Below are 20902 nucleotides of genomic sequence, written 5' to 3' on the forward strand. Positions count from 1 at the left end.
GGTGAAATACTGAAAGCTGTTTTTCCTAAGATGAAGAATAATACAAGGGTGTTTTGTCACTGCTATTCAATATTGTACTGTATGTTTTAACCAGAGAAATTTATAGAAGGAAAGAAAGAGAGAAGGAGGGAAGGAGGAAAGGGGGGAAAGAGAGAAAAGGAGAGAGAGAGAGAGAGAGAGAGAGAGAGAGAGAGAGAAGAATCTAGCTATAATAAAAAAAATACTGAAACTAACGTGTCATCAAGCATATGGAGAAATGAAAACCCACATATATTGCTGGTGGAAATCTAAACAGTTTTATCCTCTGTGGAAAACTGTCTTGTGGTTTCTCAAAACGTTAAACATAAAATTACCATATGACCCAGCCATTGCACTCCTAGGTATATACCCTGAAGAATTAAAAATAGGTATTCCAATAAATATATGTACACACATGTTCATAGCAACACTATTCACAAGAGCCAAAAGGTAGAAACAATCCAATATCCATCAATTAATGAATGGATAAACAAATTATTTTATATATATGTGTGTGTGTGTGTATATATATATATATATATATATGAAATATCATTTACCAATGAAAAGGAATCAAATATTGATAATGTGCTACAACATAGATGAATGTTGGGGAAAAATATGCTAAGAGGAAGAAGCCAACACAAGAGGTCACGTATTGTATAATTCCATTTATGTGAAATGTTATTTTTAAAAAATTTTTACTGGAGTCTAGTTGATTTACAAGTTTGTGTTAGTTTCTGCTGTATGGAAAAGTGAATCACTTATACGTATACATATTGATATATCCACACTTTTTTAGCTTCTTCTCCCATATAGGTCATTACAGAGTACTGAGTAGAGTTCACTGGGATATATAGTAGGTCCTTATTAGTTATCTATTTTACATGCAGTAGTGTGTATATGTCAATCCCAATCTCCCAATTTATCCCTCCCCCTGCTTTCCCCCCAGTAACCATAAGATTGTTTTCTATATCTGTGACTCGATTTGTAACAGGTAAATCCATAGCGACAGAGAGAAGATTGATGGTTCTAAGGGATTGTATAAAGTAGGAAATGGGATAACTGCTTTATGAGTATGAGCATTCCTTTGGGGGTGATGAAAATGTTTTCAAACTTTCAGAATTAGATAGAAGTAGTGGTCATATAATATTGTGACTGTACTAAAGTCTACTGAATTGTTCATTTCAAAATGGCTAATTTTATGTCCTATGAATTTTACCTTGACATTTTTTAAAAAATGGACAAAGGATTTGAATATATATTTCTCCAATGAAGATATATAAATGGCAAATAAGCATTTGAAATAAAATTAGTTGTTAGGGAAAAGCAAATCAAATCTACAATGAGGAATCACTTCACACCCATTATTTTGTGTATAATAAAAAGACAATTTTAAGTGTTGGCAAGTTTGTGGAGATTTTAGAACCTTCATGCTTCATTGATGATAATGTAAAATTGTATAGTCTTTCTGAAAAACAATTTGGTTGTTTTTCAAAAATATATAGAGATACCACATGACCCAGAAAATCCAGTCCAAGCATAAACTCAAGATACCTGAAAACATAAAACGTACCCACCAGACAACTTATCCACATAACAACTTATACAGAAAGGTCATAGCAGAATTGTTGATAATAGCCAACAACTGGAAACAATGTAAATGTCTATCAACTGATGAATAAATAAACAAAATATGTGTATTCATGCAATGGAATATTATTTAGCCATGGATGAACTTTGAAAATAGCATACTAAGTGAAATAAGCCAGACACAAGGTAATGTATTTCTTCATTCTATCTATATTAACTGTCTAAAATAGGCAAATCCATAGTGACAGAATGCAGATGAATGATTTCCAAGGGTTGTGGGGGAGAGACAAATGCAGAATGCCTGCCAGTGGGTAGGAGGGTTCTTTTTGGGGTGATGAAAATATTTCGATATTATATAGTGGTGATGGCTGCAAAAGACTTGTGAAACAAGAGGCCACTGGGTTGTACACTTTCAGAGGGTAAATACTGTGGCATGTATATTTTAATTCAATAAAGTCTCAAAAAGTTAAAGTTCTTCATTAAATCTCCCTCACTCCCCCCAAATCCTCTCCATCATTACATTTTGATATTGTTGAGCAGAAAGAAAGATTTTAAAAATTCACAAGCTACTTAATCCCTGGTGAAATTCTCACAAACCCCAAGTAAGCTAGTATAGTCTGATTCAAACCTCCTTTTTATTCTGACTCTGATGATTAGTAGAATTCAATATTTGTGTCCATATACATAGTATTACGTGTGTGGTGATTTACCTAACTACAAGTACTGAGACTTTACCATAATAATAACAATTCAGTGAAACAATTATGCCACTGATACAGGGAGAAATCCCTTGCTTCCTTCCATAGATCCACACGGTTCCTTGCCGACCACCCTTTCCTTCCTTCTCCAGTCTGTTGGTTGGGGCTATTGGGTTCCTGATGACCCCTACTTATTCCCTGGTTCTGGGTTCTTTTTATCTCTAATCAGTTACTTCAATAGGTGATAAAAACAAAAAAAACAAACAAACAAAAACCACACACACGATGGTAGGAGAGTCACACAGAACTCTGCTGAAATCTCAGCTCAGACCCAGCTAGGTGAGCTCAGTAAAAGCATTTAAACGTCTCTGTTACTTAGTAAAAATACCCACCTTATAGACTTGGGATAAAACCAAATGAAATGTGTTTGATCCCTATCAGAGTGTCTGGCATACAGAAAAATACTTCTCATGCCCTACATTTACCTAGCTGCGTTCAGGGCAACACACCCAAATCCATGACATGGCCAAATCCACAAAACCTGCATTATTCCTAATTGTAGTATGGAAAATAATACTAGACTATAAAACTATGAGAAAACCCCTACCTTGACCAGGCTGATACAGGACTATGACCAAATAAAGCTTGCTCATTCTTCCTGAGGGCACCTCAGGGCAAGAGAAAAACCACTAGAAAGGGTGGCTGCTGGGTTACCCAGACAATTGTGCGGGAACAGTTAATTCTCAAAGCTGCAGGGCTTGAGAAGAGGATGATATCAATTTAGCTTTGGGAATGCTGCCAGAATGAAGGTAGAAAGCTGAAGTGAGTTGATGCTTTAATCTGATGAAAGATTTCCATCAGATTAAATTTTCATCTTCCAAATTTAGAACTAAGAACAGCATGCTATTTCTCTGAGTAGGCCTTAAAACAGTGTGAGTAAAATAAAATTTGCTCCACACGCTTGCCAGCATTCTAGTAGGTGTGAAATAGTATCCCATTTTGGATTTAATTTGCATTTTCCTGTTGACTAATTATGTTGAGCACTTTTTTATGTGCTTATTGGGCATTCCTATATCCTTTTGGGTGAAGTTCATTTTGAAGATGTTTGACCATTTTTATTGTGTTTTCTTTTTCTTTTTTATTTATATCAATTCTCTCTATACCAAAGGAAGTCAATAGAAGTCTTTCAAAGAAATATACTATAATATCCTATCCTAGTCTGTGGTTTTCATTTCACTTTATTTTCTGCTTTAACACTTTTTAAATCATGGTGAAATACATAACAACATTTACCATCTTTACTGTTTTTAACAGTTCAATATTATTAGGTATATTCACATTGTTGTATAATCAATCTCTAGAACTTTTTCATGTTACAAATCTGAAACTATACTGATTAAACAACCACTCCTTATTTCCTACTTGCCCTGTCCCCTGACTCTCACCATTCTACTCTGTTTCTATGAATCTGACTACTCTAGATAATTTATGTAAGTGGAATTGTACTATATTTCTCTTTTTTGTGACTGGCTTATTTTACTTAGCGTAATGTCCTCAAGTTTAAGCTGTGTTGTATCATGGGTCATAATTTCCTTCCTCTTTAAGGCTGAATAATATTTTATTGTATGTATATGTCACATTTTGTTTATTCATCCATCAGTGGACACTTGGATTGCTTCATCCTCTTGGCTACCATGAATAATGCTGCTCCGAACATGGCATGCAGATATCTCTCTCAGTCCTGCTTTCAATTCTTTTGGATATATACCTAGAAGTAGCCTTAGTGGATCATATGGTATCTCTATTTTAAATTTTTTGAGGACCCACCATGCTATTTTCCATAGCAGTTGCAACATTTTTCATTTCCGCAAACAGCGACCATTCTTGTCAACCCTTGTTATTTTCTGGTTTCATTTTTTGGTAGTAGCCATCCTGACAGGTATAAGGTGATATCTCATTGTGCTTTTTATTTGCATTCCCCTAATGACTAGCAATGTTGAACATCTCTTTACCTGCTTGTTAGACATTTGTATAACTTCTTTGGAGATATGTCTATTCAAGTCCTTTGTCCTATTTTTAATTGGATTATTCATTATTTTCTTGTTGTAGTTGAGTTGTAAGTTGTCTTTATATATTCTGGTTATTAACCTCTTATCAGATAAATGATTTGCAAACATTTCCTCTCACTTCTTATGTTTCCTTTTCATTCTGTTGATTATGTCCTTGATGAACAGAAGATTCTAATTTTGATGTACTCAAAATTATCTATTTTTACTTTGGTTGCCTGTGCTTTTAGTGCTATATTTAAGAAATCATTGCCAAATGTAATACCATAAAGATTTTCATATGTTGTCTTCTAAGAGTCTTATAGTTTCAGCTTTTATGTTTAGGTCTATGATCTATTTCGAATTAATATCTGTAGATAGTGTAAGATAAAGAGTCCTACTTCATTCTTCTGAATGTGGATATCTAGTTTTCCAACACTATTTGTTGAAACTGTTCTTTCCATCATTGGAAAAGATAATTCGACCATACATGTGAGGGTTTATTTCTTACCTCTCTATTCTATTCCATTGGTTTATATATGTGTCTTGATACTAGTACCATATGTTTGATCACTGTATCTTTATAATAAATTTTGAAATCAGGAAATGTAAAACCTCCAACTTTGTTCTTCTTTTCCAAAATTGTCTTGTCTATTTGTAGTCTTTCGAAATTCTATGTGAATTTTAGGATGAATTTTCTTTTTTTGCAAAAAGTGCCTTCAAGCTTTTGATAGGAATTTCATTAAATCTCTAGATAACTTTGGATAGTATTGACGTCTCAATAATTTTAAGTCTTTTAATCTATCAGCACTGGATGACTTTCCTTTTGTGTGTGTGTCTTTTTAATTTCTTTCAGTGACGTTTCATAGTTTTAACTGTTCAAATCTTTCATCTCCTTGGTTAAGTTTATTCAAAAATATTTTATTCTTTTTGATGCTATTGTAATTTTCTTTGTGATTTTTCAATGTTAAGGTGTAAAAACACAACTGACTTTTGTATGTCGATTCTATATCCTGTAACTTGACAGAATTCATTTATTAGTTCTAAAAGTTGTGTGTGTGTGTGTGTAATCTTTAGTGTTTCTAGTTATAAGATTGTGTCATCTACAAAGAAAGATAATTTTACTACTTTGTTTCTAATTTGGATGACTTTTATCTTTTTTATATCTAATTACTCTGGCTAAGACTTTCGATACTATATTGAATAGAAGGGGTGTAAGTAGGTATCCTTGTCTTGTTCCAGATATTAGAGGAAAAGCTTTCAGTCTTTTACCATTGAGTATGATGTTAACAATGGGAATTTTTTTTTCACCTTTTAAAAATATGTCATATTTTAGAACCATTTTAGATTCACAGCAATATTGAACTGAATGTACAGAGATTTTCCATATATCCCCTGCCCCAATACATGGATAGCTTCCCCCATTATCACATACCTCACTGTTGTGGTACAGTTGTTTCAACTGATGTATGTAGTCAGGATGCAAAACTGTTCCAGCATGATAATAATCCCTTGTGTTGCTTACTTCTGATCACACATGCCCCTTCTCACCCAATTCAATCCCAGTCTTAAATCCTGGCAACAACTAACCTTTCTCCATTTCTTGGCTACATCAAGATAGTAACACTGTGTGTAACAATAGTCCATCCCTTTTTCTTGACAATATGTCCCATTTTTCTTCTTCCTCATATATCTATTAATTTTGATTGTTTACTGAATACTGTGGGAACACATTTTAGATACTTTTACTTCTGTTATCTACCTCTGAAGTGTTAATATGTGTAAAAGAAAGCAGCAAAATTACAAGATGATAACCTTGAGCTTGAACTTATAGAAGTTTGAATTTCAGCTCTGCTAAGGCAAATCAGTGTGAAGCCCAAGGTGTTTTTCATCCCCCTCTAACTATGAGGGACTAAATTTCAAACTGTTACCCACAACGTTAGTTGGCAGTAACCAAACCTCCTTCTCAGGTTTCTCTGGCTTTTGACTGTCGTATATCATGGTGCTCCCATGCCACTGAATCCCCTCTGCACCCTCACCCACCATGCTTGCAGAGCTCAATGCTCAGCCAAGGACTTGGGAGATTTTTCTGTATACAATTTTGTGATTACCCCACTGTGCCATCTTTATTTCTTTATTTTGTTTCCACCCCGATTTTCACTCTCTCACCTCTTATCTCCATCCTGTTAATGCAAGATAATAACACTGTGTACTTGTGCTTAGTCTCTTGTTACCCCCTTATTATGGGGGCATGGAGCAAAACTATATGAACATGGATATCAATGAGGGGACTTCCCTTCTTTCAAGAAAATGACTTATTCCTGTTTCTGTCTACCTGTGTGCATTCTCTACTACTTTAGAATAGTTTTAAAAATATTTTTCTAGCATTTATAATTCTGTGTGTGGGTGACTTATTTTGGTAAAACCTACTCTGCTATTATCAAAATTGGAATTCTAAAAACTGTGTATTTTAAATTATACAAGCAAAGCATTTTGTCATTAAAAGTTTAAAAACTGTATAAAGCCAGAAAAAATTTTACTCTAATTCCACCTCCTGAAGACATTTCATTATTTATACATATATGAAACAATTTTAGTTCTGAAAAGACTTCAGAGATTTTCAGCCTAAATCTCTACTCCTATAGAAGATTAAGTAGAGAATGAAGTCCTGAAAATATGGACAAACTTATCAAACTACACATAGTAAGTGGAAGAACAGAGACTGAATACAAGCTTTCGAACTACCAGTTTAGTGCTCAGTATACTATTCTACAGTTTGTTACTGGTCTAATCCCTTCTACCACACAGATGATACAGTATATGGGATCTCACAGAATCCTATGTATTCAGTTTTGTTTAATTTCATAACATATTCAGTATGGTTAGGAGAATGGAACATTCTAAAGTAATTTCAAATAATTTTCCATGACTCTCCCTGAAAAGGTGGTTACTATTGATATTTATCAGTTGAGTATGAGAAAGATCAGAATATCAGAGAGAAGTGAAGACAAGGGAGGTCATAAAAAGTGAGCCCCTATTTTCTCTTCTGCCCTGTCCACATAAAGCCTTTCTTATCCAAGAATAAGGACAACGCCATTGGTATTTCAGGACTGCATACAGAATTATAGAGATTATACCAAAGAGTTTATTACAAATTAACAAAAGTGGAAAAGATGAAAAAGATTGAAATAATTATACCAGCTCTGACAGTAGAAGCTGGCATAAGGAACCAGACTTGTAGCACATTTGTTTTTCTTTTCTTTTATATATATTTGACATTTTCATCTCATTTCTGTTTATAGTTCACAGTATAGAGTGGTTCTGAATGTTGCGATAATTTCTAAAACTAATACTTCTCTCATTTATTTTAGCTTACTCAGATTCCTGACTGTCTCTTTTTGATATCTTTTATTTAACCTTCTTTCTGCTTTCATGGATTCAGTATTAACAGAATTTTCAGTATATTCGAGTATAGCCTATTTCCATTAATAGAAGAATGGCTAAAAATAATTTTAAAGATAACAATAGCAGCTAGCATTTGTAAACCTGACTATGTGGTGGCCTTCTCTAAATATTATTTTAGTAAATAATTTCAAGAATCTTATATGGTTGTCATAATAACATCCTGAGGTTTTTTTTTTAACATTTTTATTGGCGTATAATTGCTTTACAATGTTGTGTTAGTTTCTGCTGTATAACATTCTGATTTTTTAAATGAGGGAGTTAAAGCAGAGTGGAATCTAAAATTTCCCAAGGTCAAATTGCTAGTTAGTGAAAAAGTTGAAATACAAATCCAGGACTTTCTGACTCCAAAGCCAATGAACTTAACATATGCTGTCATTGTGTGCAACCTTAAAACAAAACTACCAAAGACTTTAAATATGTCAGTGTTTTGTCTTGGCTGATACACATTTCCCTGGTGATGATCAAGAATCTCTAATCTCTTGGATGATGGCAGGATCTCCCAGGATAGACTTCACTGAAGAACTTGAGACAATCCAAAGTGAATGCCTCCTGGCAGACACGCTGATCAATACTCTCTTAGATAACTTCTCTAAGGTAATCAGTCATACTGGATTGATGCTTCCTTGGTAAAAGTGTCCATTCAGTGATTTGGCCAGGTCATCATTGTTGTTCCTTGTAGCCTGGATATTCGGTGATATTTTAAATTGCAATGTATTGAATGTGAAGAACAGCTAGTCTCCTGGTTTAATATTTCCAAACAAATCAACTCAAACACATCACCCAGTGGAAGCATAGGCAGTAAATCAGAGGATAATAGGAAAAAAGTCAGAGTATCTGTCCCCTTTCTTTTGTCTGCAGGTGCCATCTCTGCCAGTACCTCTGTTCCCTGTAATTTCAGCACCCACTCCATAGGCAAAGCCATGAATGCCGAGCTCTGATAACATTGTCTTCTCTCATGCCTCTATCCTGAGAGGTGGTAACTTCTTCCCTAATCTCTAGGTTGCCTTACCACTCCCTGTGTGCTCCTCGGCAATTCATTCACCCAGGTATCCAATTGCATGTATCGAATTCCCTCTGCTTGAACCTAGTATAGATTTTGATGACCTGAGATTTTTTTGGTGCACATTGCAATTGGTTAGAAGCTTTTATGTGTGGAGGTGACTCATTGTTTAACTGACTGAAAGGCGGACTATGTGGTATCCAGATGGCCAGAAAAGAGACTAGGTGAGATGTAGTTGACAGATCTGGAAGGCTGAGCAAGAGTGACACCTTTGGCTTTTCCCAGATAGACTTGTTCTACACACACTTTCCTGACAAAGCCAGTAAGTATTTATTTTACTCTTGAAGGTGCCCCAGTTGAGACGACAAATCATATGGTCACCCTATTGATGCTAAGTGAAGTCCTTAGTGATTGTTGTGAGATGGAGATTCTAGACTCAGGTATGAGCTCAGCAGAGGACACCAGACTGAAAGAGCTGAATGATAGTTTATATGTACAACAGTGCTGGTTAGGTGTGGTTGGTGCCCAAATGACAAAAGGCTACAGAAGAAGGGATGAGCATAATGGACCAAATAGCAGTGAAGCAAAGGAAAGAATTCAGCAGAGCAAGAGAAGTGGAGGGCTGGCTAGTTCTGTGAGCCAAGCTTAGCCTCAATAGAAAGCAGAGACATGGAAGAGGGGTAACATGATCACAACTCTGTATTCACACTCTGAGTAGGGAAAGTTTAACTGGAGACACCATAGGGCCTTCTGGGGAGGAGAGACCTAGTGACAATATTTTGAGTAGTCTAGACTTACCACTGATCAATCAACCTTTGTGAATGGATCAACGTGGAAGGGCTGCTAATATTGAGGTGAGATGGGAATTCACACAGAAGACAGGTTGCATTTTAAAGGCCAGGTCTACCCTCTTGGGCTTTTTTTTTTTGGCAGCCACTGTCCTGAATAAGAATGGCTTTTACATTTCAGCTGCCAATAAGTTGAGTATTTATTCCATCTTCCCAACTAAATAGTTTATTTTATTTTATTTTTTTGCAGTACGCGGGCCTCTCACTGTTGTGGCCTCTCCCGTTGCAGAGCATAAGCTCCGGACTCGCAGGCTCAACAGCCATGGCTCATGGGCCCAGCCGCTCTGCGACATGTGGGATCTTCCCGGACCGGGGCACGAACTCGTGTCCCCTGCATCGGCAGGCGGACTCGCAACCACTGCACCACCAGGGAAGCCCCCAAATATTATTTTTTAAAACACTGAACTATGGCAGGAAAAGAGAGCTTTTGAAATGGATGATTAAGTCCCAGAATTTTAGGAAGGTTAGAAAGTCATTTAAAAGTTTCTTCAGAATTATTCATCTATCCCTTTAAAATATTGATCAGTCTGCAGTTTCCTTTGCCAACTGCAGCTCTGTTTCAACAGAAGCACAAATTTATGGGCACTTGCATTAATAATCCACAAATTCCCTCTTCCAGAATCCATACAATCCTCACCCTTTCCTCATCCTTCCCTCTCTTCCTTTCTACCTTCCTTCCCTCCCTCCATAAACAATGTAGTACCTATGATATATCTCACCTGGTATGGTGACAATTATGAGGATAAATTAAACAATGATCTATTACCTCACAATGCCACAATCTGAAGACATGTAAAAAATTGTGTTAAATAATTAAAGCACCAAAAAAGATATGCAGTAACATAGACATGGGAAAATGTTATAAAATTACAAAAATAAAAAAGACAGAGGGGAGCTAGAAACTCACATATCTTTATAGACTCTAGCCCTGTGCAAAGGCCGTGTTTTGTTGTTGTTATTTGGAACGTTAAGTATTTACCTTCACATCCTTAAAAGATAAGTAGTATTTTTCCTATTCCATAGACAGAAAAACAAGGATCAGTAAGACTAATTTTCCAAAGATTAAATGGAAATAAATGGCAAAGCTCGAGCATGATCTTCGGCTACCTTTTGTACAGGTAACTGTGGGCAACAAAAAAAGGATTTAGAGGAGAGGTAAGGACTTAGCTAGGTCTTGATTATTATCAGGTAAACAGAAAGGTAGCACATGAAGTCTTACTACATTGTAGTGTGTACTAGAGTGGGGTTATATATGCTTTATTGAGCTGATGATTTAATAAGTAATAGGATGCCGTAGTAAACTGCTGCTGTTAAGAGACAAATGACTTTTTGCATTTTTATAGTTTCCAGTCACTACACTGTCGACAGAGCACTCCAGGAAAGCGCAGGGAAGCTTTCAGTCTCTTGGAGCCTTTCATAAACTCTCCTCTAAATGCATCTTGTCTACTAGGACCCAGAGCACAATTGAAAGGAGGTAATTTATTTGCTGAAGCCCTGTTGCTATTTAGAGGAAGCTTAGTGCAAAACATCAAAATGAATCTCCAAAGTGCTCTCTCATTGTGTTTGTCTATTGCTCCAAAGTTAAAAGTTCCATTCAGAATTACAACAGTCACGAGTACCACAGGGAATACCTGTAAGCATCTTTGTTGTAAAGTGATTGTATAATCCTTGCTTCCCAACTACAGTAATTATAGTTTAAATTGAGCACCATTTTAAGATTAAAACCTAGTGAAATAAAGATGTAATAACATTTAAAAATAATAGTGCTCATGAATGGAACAAGAATGAGTTATGGTGTTTGAACAAAAAGGTGGGGAGGAGGTAGGTGGAGACTGGGGAAGGGTTTTAGTAATGGAACTTTGTATGGATATTTGGTTTGGTACTATGTGATGCAGATTTGGGGCACCACCTTCTGGGCCTCCTAGGTTTGCCAGCTTTCTCTGTAAAGGGACAGGTAGTAAATATCTTAGGCTTTGCGGACAGATAGTCTCTGTGACAACTGCTCATCCCTGCTGTTCTAGCAAAAAAGGTTCCATAGACAATACTTAACCAATGGGTGTGGCTATTTTTCAATATTTCAATAAAACATTAGTTACAAAACAGGCCCTAGGTTGCTGATGCTTGCCCCAGGCTATTTCAGACTTCATCTGATGTGTGTCTTTTAGCCATCTACACTCTTACATACACCTCTCCCACACTGATTCTATCTGACATAATTTGTCCAGTGGGAATTCAGCCAATGTGTCATTAGCAGAGGCTTACTAACTACCCGTGCATTGGGAATTGCTGTCCTAGAACTTACCTGTTAAGTATTAAGAAGCCCATGTTAGGCCACTGAATAATGAGAGATGAGGTGGATATAGATGCCCAGACAAAGCCACATCAAGCCTAAACCAATAAAGCTTCCAGATGATGATAGCTGCATGAGTGAACCCAGAAAAGACCAGAAGGATAAAGGCCCATCTGAGATCAGCCAACCCACTGAAATGTGAGAAACTAACCACTGGGTTTTGGGGTGGCTTTATGGAGTAGTAAATAGCTGATAAAATAACTTCAACCAGTTATTATCATGACGTTTAATGATAATCTTTATACAGGTATTTAGTATGATATTTGAAATCAATAGACCCGGGTTTGAATTTGAGGGTTTACCACCACTAAATGGTTTGAACTACAGTAAGGCAGAGACCTTTCTCCCTCTCACTTTGCTCATCTGTAAACTAGCTATATGAACAGCACATGGAGTTATCTGCCTTCTAGTCATCTTTAATATTTCTCTTGACCTGGACCAGAAAATGTACTAGGTGCTTTACATTTGATATAACAAATTCTCAAAATTAGCCCTTATATATGAGAATTGAGATATATAGATATTAGATATATTCTATCTACCAGCTTTTAAATATTGGCAAATACTGCTGTACTTCCTTTCAAACTGGTTTCACCAGTTTACATTATAGCCAAAATGTAAGATTATCCACTCATTTTCCCTCTATATCATATACTTTTTGGAAATACTCCATACTGATAAGTAAAAAATGGCACACTGAAGTTTCAGTTTGCATTTCTTTAATTAAATTAACATCCCTTAACATGTTTATATGGCATTTTCGTATATTTTTCAGTAACTTTACGTTTGAGGTCCTCAATACGTTTTGTTATAGGGCTGCTTAAAAAACTTTTCAATGGATTTTAAAGGAAACTAACCTTGCTATGGACTGAATTGTTGTGTCTCCTCAAAATTCATATGTTGAAGCTATAACTAACTCCCAATGTGATAGTAATTGGACATGGGGACTTTGGAAGGTAATTAGGTTTTGATGAGGCTATAAGGATGGGGCCCTCATGATGGGATTAATGCCTTTATAAGAAGAGATGCTAGAGAGTTGTCTCTCTCTCTCACTAAGTGCACGCATGCACTGAGGAAAGTCCATGTAAAGACATAGTGAGAAGGTGGCCTTCTGTAAGCCAGGATGGGACCTCTCACCAGCAACTGAATTGGCTGGCACCTTGATCTTGGACTTCTAGTTTCCAGAAGTATGAGAAATACATTTCTGTTGTTTAAGCTACCCAGTCTATTGTATTTTGTTATGATAACCTGAACCAACGCAGTCATATATGTGGCAAACAATTTCCCTGTTTTAATGTTTGTGTTTGACTTGATGTATATTATTTGGACAAGGATAATATTTTATATTTTGATGTAATCAAATTTAGCAAAATGTTCATTCTTGCATTTGGGCCCTTATGATCACAGAGGCCTCTTCTCTTTATCTGATTTTCATTATTATAATTATGATGTTTCATAGGTGATGGAAGCAGAATTGCTAACAATTAGAAAGCAGGAATGTTATTTTACATAATCTTTTAATTCTTAAATATATCCTGTAAGAAAAAAGCCCCTGTAGTTAAAGTTTACAACTGGTAATTACAAAAGATATTTTAGCATAACCAAAGTTTTTCATAACTGTTTTAATTTTAATTTAAAATGATATTTTTAACAATTGTTTTATTTTTTCTCTTAGCTTTTTTATTGTTTCATTCTTTAAGTTTTACATATTGTATTCATTGGAGTAGTATTTTTTGTTTTCATGTAAGCCATAAGGAAAGAATAAGAGATATTAGGATTCTAATATTTAGTTTGAGGATTTTTTTTTTTTAGCCATCCTCCTTACCTCCCTATGTCAGGTAGTTGCTCATTGTTTCAATGGTATTCATTCTTTTCTCCACTTCTCTTGCTCATTTAGAAATGTTTTAGAACTCAATATTCTATCTAATGGTGTGTTTCTCATTGCCTGAAATGTAAAATCCATCTAATTGCTGAAGTTTCATCACACAATTTGTCTTCTCTCGCCATTTTTCTCCTCCAAACTTTAAAATGTTAATGTCACATATAGATTTTTCCATATGAACTTTAAAATCAAATCACCTATGTTCGGAAAAGGAAAAATAATTATTTTTCTTTTTTATTGTATTGTGTTATGTTCACCGCTTAGTTTTGAAAGAAATATCATTCAAACAATTCCAACTCTTCCCATCCAGCAGCAAAATATGTTCTTCCATTCACTCTTGTCTCCTTTTATGTTCCTCAGTAGAGTCCTAAATTTTATTCCTGTGTTTTGTGAATCCCTAAAGTTCCAGAGTTATTTAATTGTTGGTTCCTGTTTCTTTTGTTGAAATGTGATCTTTGTCTTCTATTTTCTAAATGTTTATTGCTTATAGAAAAGGACACCACTGAGTTAGTATATTCTTTGTTTGCCAGCCACCTTGGTCAGTACACTTATGATTACTAATATTTTTGACTTAAAATAATTAAAACTTAATTATTTCTATTTCCGTTCAACATAGTGAACCTGCTGCCTTCTCACTCGGGGGTGAGCACTTCAACTCTGGAAAGAGATGGGCTGTGCTCATAACCGTACTTTTACAACTTGAGTTTCTTAACTTCTCTATGGTTCAGCTTTCTCATCTGTTCAAAAAGGGGATAATGACAGTACTTGCTTCATAGAGTTGCTAGAGGACCAGATGAGTTAATGTTCATACTATGTTTAGATCAATGCTGCACATACAATAAAGACTCAATAGGTGCCGTCTCTCTGTGTTGTCTTAGGAACTAAATCCTTCATATCACAGCAATAGCAATGCATACTCTGGCTTGCCTTGAAGGGAAGTTTAAAGGCTATAGGATGTGATCTAAATATAAGTGCTTTGCAAATTTGAACTATTATTATTCGAATGCAAGAAACTATAAACAACCAACTCACAAATACATTTATTCTATCAACTAGCATTTACTGTGTGTTGGTAGAAATAGACAAGTCTAGAACCGAGATTCTCATCTGTTAAGAAAGTGTTATTCATTTTAGTGAAGGCTTTGTTAGAATTAAATCCAGAGGAGAGATTAAGATTGCTGACTGGGAATTCTTTCTCTATATAGTGCCAGACAAAAATATTAATGATGCTTTCCTTTGCAAATACACCAATTGGCCCCTTCATGCAGTCTGGTTGTGTACACAGAGCTGGGAAGAAACATGCATTGCTAATAATAGCTAAGAGGGATTGAATACATATCTTGTGCCAGATACTCTTCTAATCATTTTATATTCACTAAGTTATCTATTTTACACAAAATTTAGTAAGTGTTGGCGATAATATTATCTTTACTTTACATATAAGGAAACCATATCAGAGATTTAAGTAAATTACCAGGCTTACATAGCTGGAGGGCAGGGACCCTCTGAACCCTGGGTCTGTACTCTTATTAAACAATTCTCTAGACTGTGACAGGCTGGTGTATGGCTTTTCTGCCTCCATTTCAGAAGCCACTTCTCCTTTTCCCTTTAGTAACTTAGTTTCTATGCTATCTATTCTGAATATGAGTATTTGGTCTTTGAGAATGATCTGGCATCAGTTATTTATACCTAAATATCAATTGCAACCTGGCAACTGTTTCCAGGAAGAAAGTAAAGGAAAAGGAAACCAGCAACAAGTGAGCCTATAGCATCCATCTTATTCCCTCTTAGAAATAAGTGTTTCAAGTTTGTGTTATCACTGCAAATGAAGAAACTGAGACTCACAGCTAATGCCACTTGTTCAATGTCACAATTCTTTTGAGCTCTATGACCATGACTTATATTTAAGTCACTGAGACTTATATTTTATGCAATGTTGAGTGTGGTGTTTGCAGTTAAAGAAATTCCCGGCACCAGTCTATGAAGGAAGGAATTTAGGTGGTAGAGATTTCTCCTTTGACTCTGAGGGAACAACAGAATAAGCTATCTTGGGTTAAATGGTCACTTCTACTTAGTTCCTAGAAAGAGCCACAAGCAGCTCTGGCTGAATTTTTCAATATCCTGTCCTTTCTAACTCTGCCGTCAGGAAGCATGTGGTCCATTGACCTTATGTTTGTGGTAAAAAAGCAAGAGATGGGAAAAACACTGAACTGGGATTTGGAAAAAGTGCACTCAAGACAAAATCTATCCCAACTGCCCCTGTAATCTCGAAATAGCACACACCATTAAAGAAAGCTTGTGAGTATTAAAGGACACAAGAAAAAATTGAAATTGGGTACATTATAGTTGCAATTACTGGTGGAATTCTTCCTTATTAGGATTATCTAACTAAAATTGTATCAATTATTGTAAATAAGGTGTTCGGCAATAATAATGATGATAATAATATTTATAGAGGGTTTACTTTATGTCAAGCACTATTGTTAGTGCTTTATATTCATTAAATTGCACATTATTCCCAATGTCTTTATGAAGTAAACGCTATTATTATTATTCCTCATTTACAGATAAAGAAACTAAAACACAGAGAGGTTGGGTAATTGTCCCAGGGTCACACAGCCAGTAAGCTAGGATTTATATTCAGTCTTGTTTCAGAGCTAACCATGTCAGAAGTCATCTCTTTTTGAATGGCTTAAGTCTATTTTCTTGTTGTGATATTAAAGATGATGATGTGGTTTTGAACATTAGCACTTTTTGTAAACTTTCCAGGGGTCCTTGAACATAAAATATTTAGCTCAGTTAGGTCTAAGTTATCAATTATGTAATTCAGGTCCTCCCAATTTTTGTGCATTGTTTGGTCATTGACTTGAGTATGATAAAATGAATTTTCCTACTGCTGTTTTAAGTTTGTAAATTTTTCCTTGTATTTCTTGTTTTTTGCAATAAATATTATAATGCACAATGATGATCATGCTTAAACATTTGTTAAGTTCATAATTGGGTGTTATGCTATTATTTTACTTCATAGTGTCCTTTGTCTTTTTGAACTGAATTTACTGCAGTTAAAATCACATGATCCTTGCATTATTTGTGTTGCTTTATGTGTATGTGCCAATTTTCTTATTGCAACTTCTTTGTATCTAGATGTATAATTTTTACACAAATTGTACTTGCAGTTTTCATTTTTGAGAAGAATGTGATTTTTTTTTAAACTGAGTCATAACTTAAACACCATGTAACACACTGCTTTTAAGTCTACACGTTGATGAGTCAAGTGTATACCCTTGTGTAATCAAAACCTACATAAAAATATGAATTTCCATCACCCCAGAAGTGCCTTTGCGCCCCTCTCTCATCAATCAGACTTTTATATGACAACCACTATTTTGGTTGGTATCCCCAAACATTAGTTTTATGTATTCTTGAACTTCTATTGATGATGCTATTTAATAATAATATCACATTTACATACACTTTATATTTTGTAAGTATGTTTTGTTTCTTTTTGCTCATTGAAACGTTTCTAAGTTCATCCATATAGCAGTGCATGTCAATACATAGTTTGTAATTTTGCAAGTTTTTAATCTTTTTTGCTGAATACAGTTCCATTGTATGAATATACCACCATTTTTTAAGGAATAATTCATTTGATGATAGACATTTGGGTTCTCTCCAATTCTTGGTTATTATGATTATTCCTGCTAGGAACATTCTTATACAAGTCTTTTTGATTATGTGTTTTTACTTCTATTGAGAAATTACCTAAGAATGGATTTTTTGGGCTATAGGTAAGTACATGTTTAACACTATAAGAAATTGCCAAGCAATTTTTGAAAAGCGGTTATACTTTTTACCTTCTACAATCAATTCATGTGATTCAAGTTGTTCTATGTCTTACCTAACGTTTGATATTGTCAGATTTTTGTTGTAGTTGTTGCTTTTTGCCACTCTACACATATGAGAGAATTTTTTGCTATGTTTTTAATTTGCATTTTACTGATGCCTAAGCATGTTACATTTTTTTCATAGACTTACCGGACAGTATTAAATCATCTTATTGAGGGTTTACTCAAGTCTTTGGCCCATTTTTTTTTCTACCTGGGTTGTATGCTGTGGTGTATCTGAAAGATATGCCACCAGATCCCTCTTTAAATGAGGACATCAGCTAGTTCAATGTCTGCTTCAGCTGCAGAGAGCCACCTGTCACAGAATACATCCTTCCCTAGGGCAGGCAGCCTGCATCCAATGACTGATACAGGCAGAGGTTTGAAGGCCTGCCCAATTTGGCTCAATGCAGCAAACCCTGATGGACCTTATAGGATTCTGAGTTCCCCATAGGATTGGCTGGTGCTTTTTAGGCCTGCATCACAGGTTGACTTCTCTCTTTATCCAGTCCTTTCTTTTTCTTCCTTCCTTCCACAGATCCTTAATCTATAATTGCATCTTAAAATCTCTGCCTCAGCATCTGCATCAGGAGAACACCATCAAAATCATTGGTACCAAGAGAGGCTTGAGAAATTAACTGTGAAGATAAAGTGTAGAGCAGAATTATCTGTCACCTAGCTAGTCATGAAGACTCATCATTGGTGGTTAGTGTAGCACAGAGTACACTAGGTAGTGTTGAATTGGGACCAGGCACCCAAGATTTAACAATCAGAGTAGCTCAGATCTGGAGAAAGGTAACTGATGCAGGTCTGGTGTGCTAAAGTTAGAACTCTGGTTGGAAAACAATGGGTCTCTGACACTTGGGATGTTGACAATGGGTAGATGTCCCCTTATATTTCGAAAAGTGTAACATTTCTGACCCTGCAGAGTGGCTCACATTTCTCTATTAAAATCTAGCACACTCTTAGTGTAAGAAGATAAAGAAAAAGCTTCTCCCTCTAACATAATATGTACACTCCCCCTTAGGATCTCCCCTCACACTCCTCCTGGCCACCAGGTAAACCCCAGCTAACAATAGGAAAGGCTATTGTAAAACTAGGTTTTTTGATAGCAGTGGGGTCAAGACCTCAAAACAATAGAGTCCATATGGTGGCACTTTACTCTCAGAAACCGGGTAGATGTAATTGTTATGAGTGACATCCAAGAGGCCTGACGTACACACAGATTTATGAGGATATTTAATGCAACACATCTCTAAGGACAAAGTAAATGAGTAGCTAACAAGGATAATATTCAGCTTTTACCGTAGAAAAAATTATAAAGGAAGGTCCAGGAGGATGACGTCAGCTGTGTCAATTAAAAAAAAGAAAATGTCATGCTCCTTTGCCAAATTTCTCTCCCTGAGCCAGTTTTAAGATATGGAACATAATGACTCAAGGAGAGTCTGGGTCCCTGGAGGAAGGACACTGCCACAGCACGGCAAGTGCAAGTAGTGATGATTCTCCCAGTCTTTCCCCAAAGGGACTTTCGGGCATGTATTCAAGTAACTGCACACTTGGGGAAAATGAATAGCAAAGCATTTCACAGACTGTTTGACACAGGGTTGGAGCTGAGGCCTGAGTGATGTCAAAACCTGGAAACCTGAAGCATCATCTTTCAGACTCCTCTGTTAGAAGGACATAAGAGAGGCAGGTAGTAAGTGAAATCTTAGTCAAAGTCAGTGTTGAGAATGGGTCACTGGGAATATACCCAGCATTTTATAGTAACGGAATATAACCTTTAAAAATTGTGAATCACTATGTTATACACCTGTAACTAAGTAATATTGTACAGTGAGTATACGTCAGTTACAAAAGTGAATGGGTCACTGGGTCTATAACCCCACTCAGTGATCACTTTCTCAGTTCTTAAGTAGACAACTGAGATTGACATACTTGATAGCTGGTCACATTGGTCCCTTGGCTGATGGGAAAAGAGCTATGGTAGTAGAGAAGACCAAGTGGAATCGTCTCAAACTTTACCTTCCTCCTCCCAGCCAAGAGAATGACTCAGAAACGTCACATCCTGGGTGAGATAGCTAAAATTAGTGCTACCCTTAAGGACCTAAAGCATGCTTAGTAGTGGGCCCTGCCATTTACCCATGTAATTTATAAGTCTGGCTCCTGCATAAAGCAAATGTATCCTGGAGAATGACAGTAGAAACCTGTAAATGTTAAACCTGTAAATGTTACTTAATAGGGCAGATAAGACTTTGAATGCATGATTAGGTTACTAATGATCTTCCCTGTCTTGAAATATAGTTGATGCACAATATTATGTTAGGTTACTAATGATCTTGAGATGGGAGATCATCATAGGTTATACAAGTAGCCCCAAATTTAATCTCAATGATTCTTATAAGAGGGAAACAAGATGAGTTAGAGAGAGTTCGAGAAGGAGATGAAGTGACAGAAACAGATTGAGGTGATGGCTTTGAACTCGGAAGAAGGGGCTACAAGACATGGAATACAGGGGGCCAGTAAAGGCTGAGAAAGACAAGAAAATGGATCCTCCTCTCAGAAGCTCCAGAAGGAACCGGCCATACCCACAAGTTGACTTTAGCCCAGTGAAACTGATTTCAGAGTTTTAAACTTTAGAATTGTAAAGAGTAAATCTGTGCTGTTTTAAGCCATTAATTTGTCTAATCTAATACAGTGAGATTTTTTGTTTAAGTTCATCACTTTAAAGATTATATTCCATTGTCTTCTAGATGCCATACGGTGAGAAGTCAGCCATCATTCATATCCTTATTCACTCAATGGGATACATCTTTTTCTTTTTTCTCTAGCTGTTTTTAAGATATTCTCTTCATTTTGGTTTTTAGCAGTTTGACTATGAAATGCCTTGGCATATATTTTTCTCTGTATTGATCCTGTTTAGCTTTCACTCATCTATGGGTTAGCGGTTTTAATGAGATTGAAAATACTTTTATCTAATATTTTTGGAAATATATTTTCCTGCCCCATTGTCTCTCTTTGCTCCTTATTGAACTCCAATTCCATATGTGTGACTCTGTTAGCTAATATCTTTTAACTCATTAAAGTTCTGCTCATTTTTCCAGTCATTTCCCTTCAGTTTG

This window comes from Lagenorhynchus albirostris, chromosome 4 (genome assembly GCF_949774975.1).
Source record: "Lagenorhynchus albirostris chromosome 4, mLagAlb1.1, whole genome shotgun sequence".
Lineage (NCBI taxonomy): Eukaryota > Metazoa > Chordata > Mammalia > Artiodactyla > Delphinidae > Lagenorhynchus > Lagenorhynchus albirostris.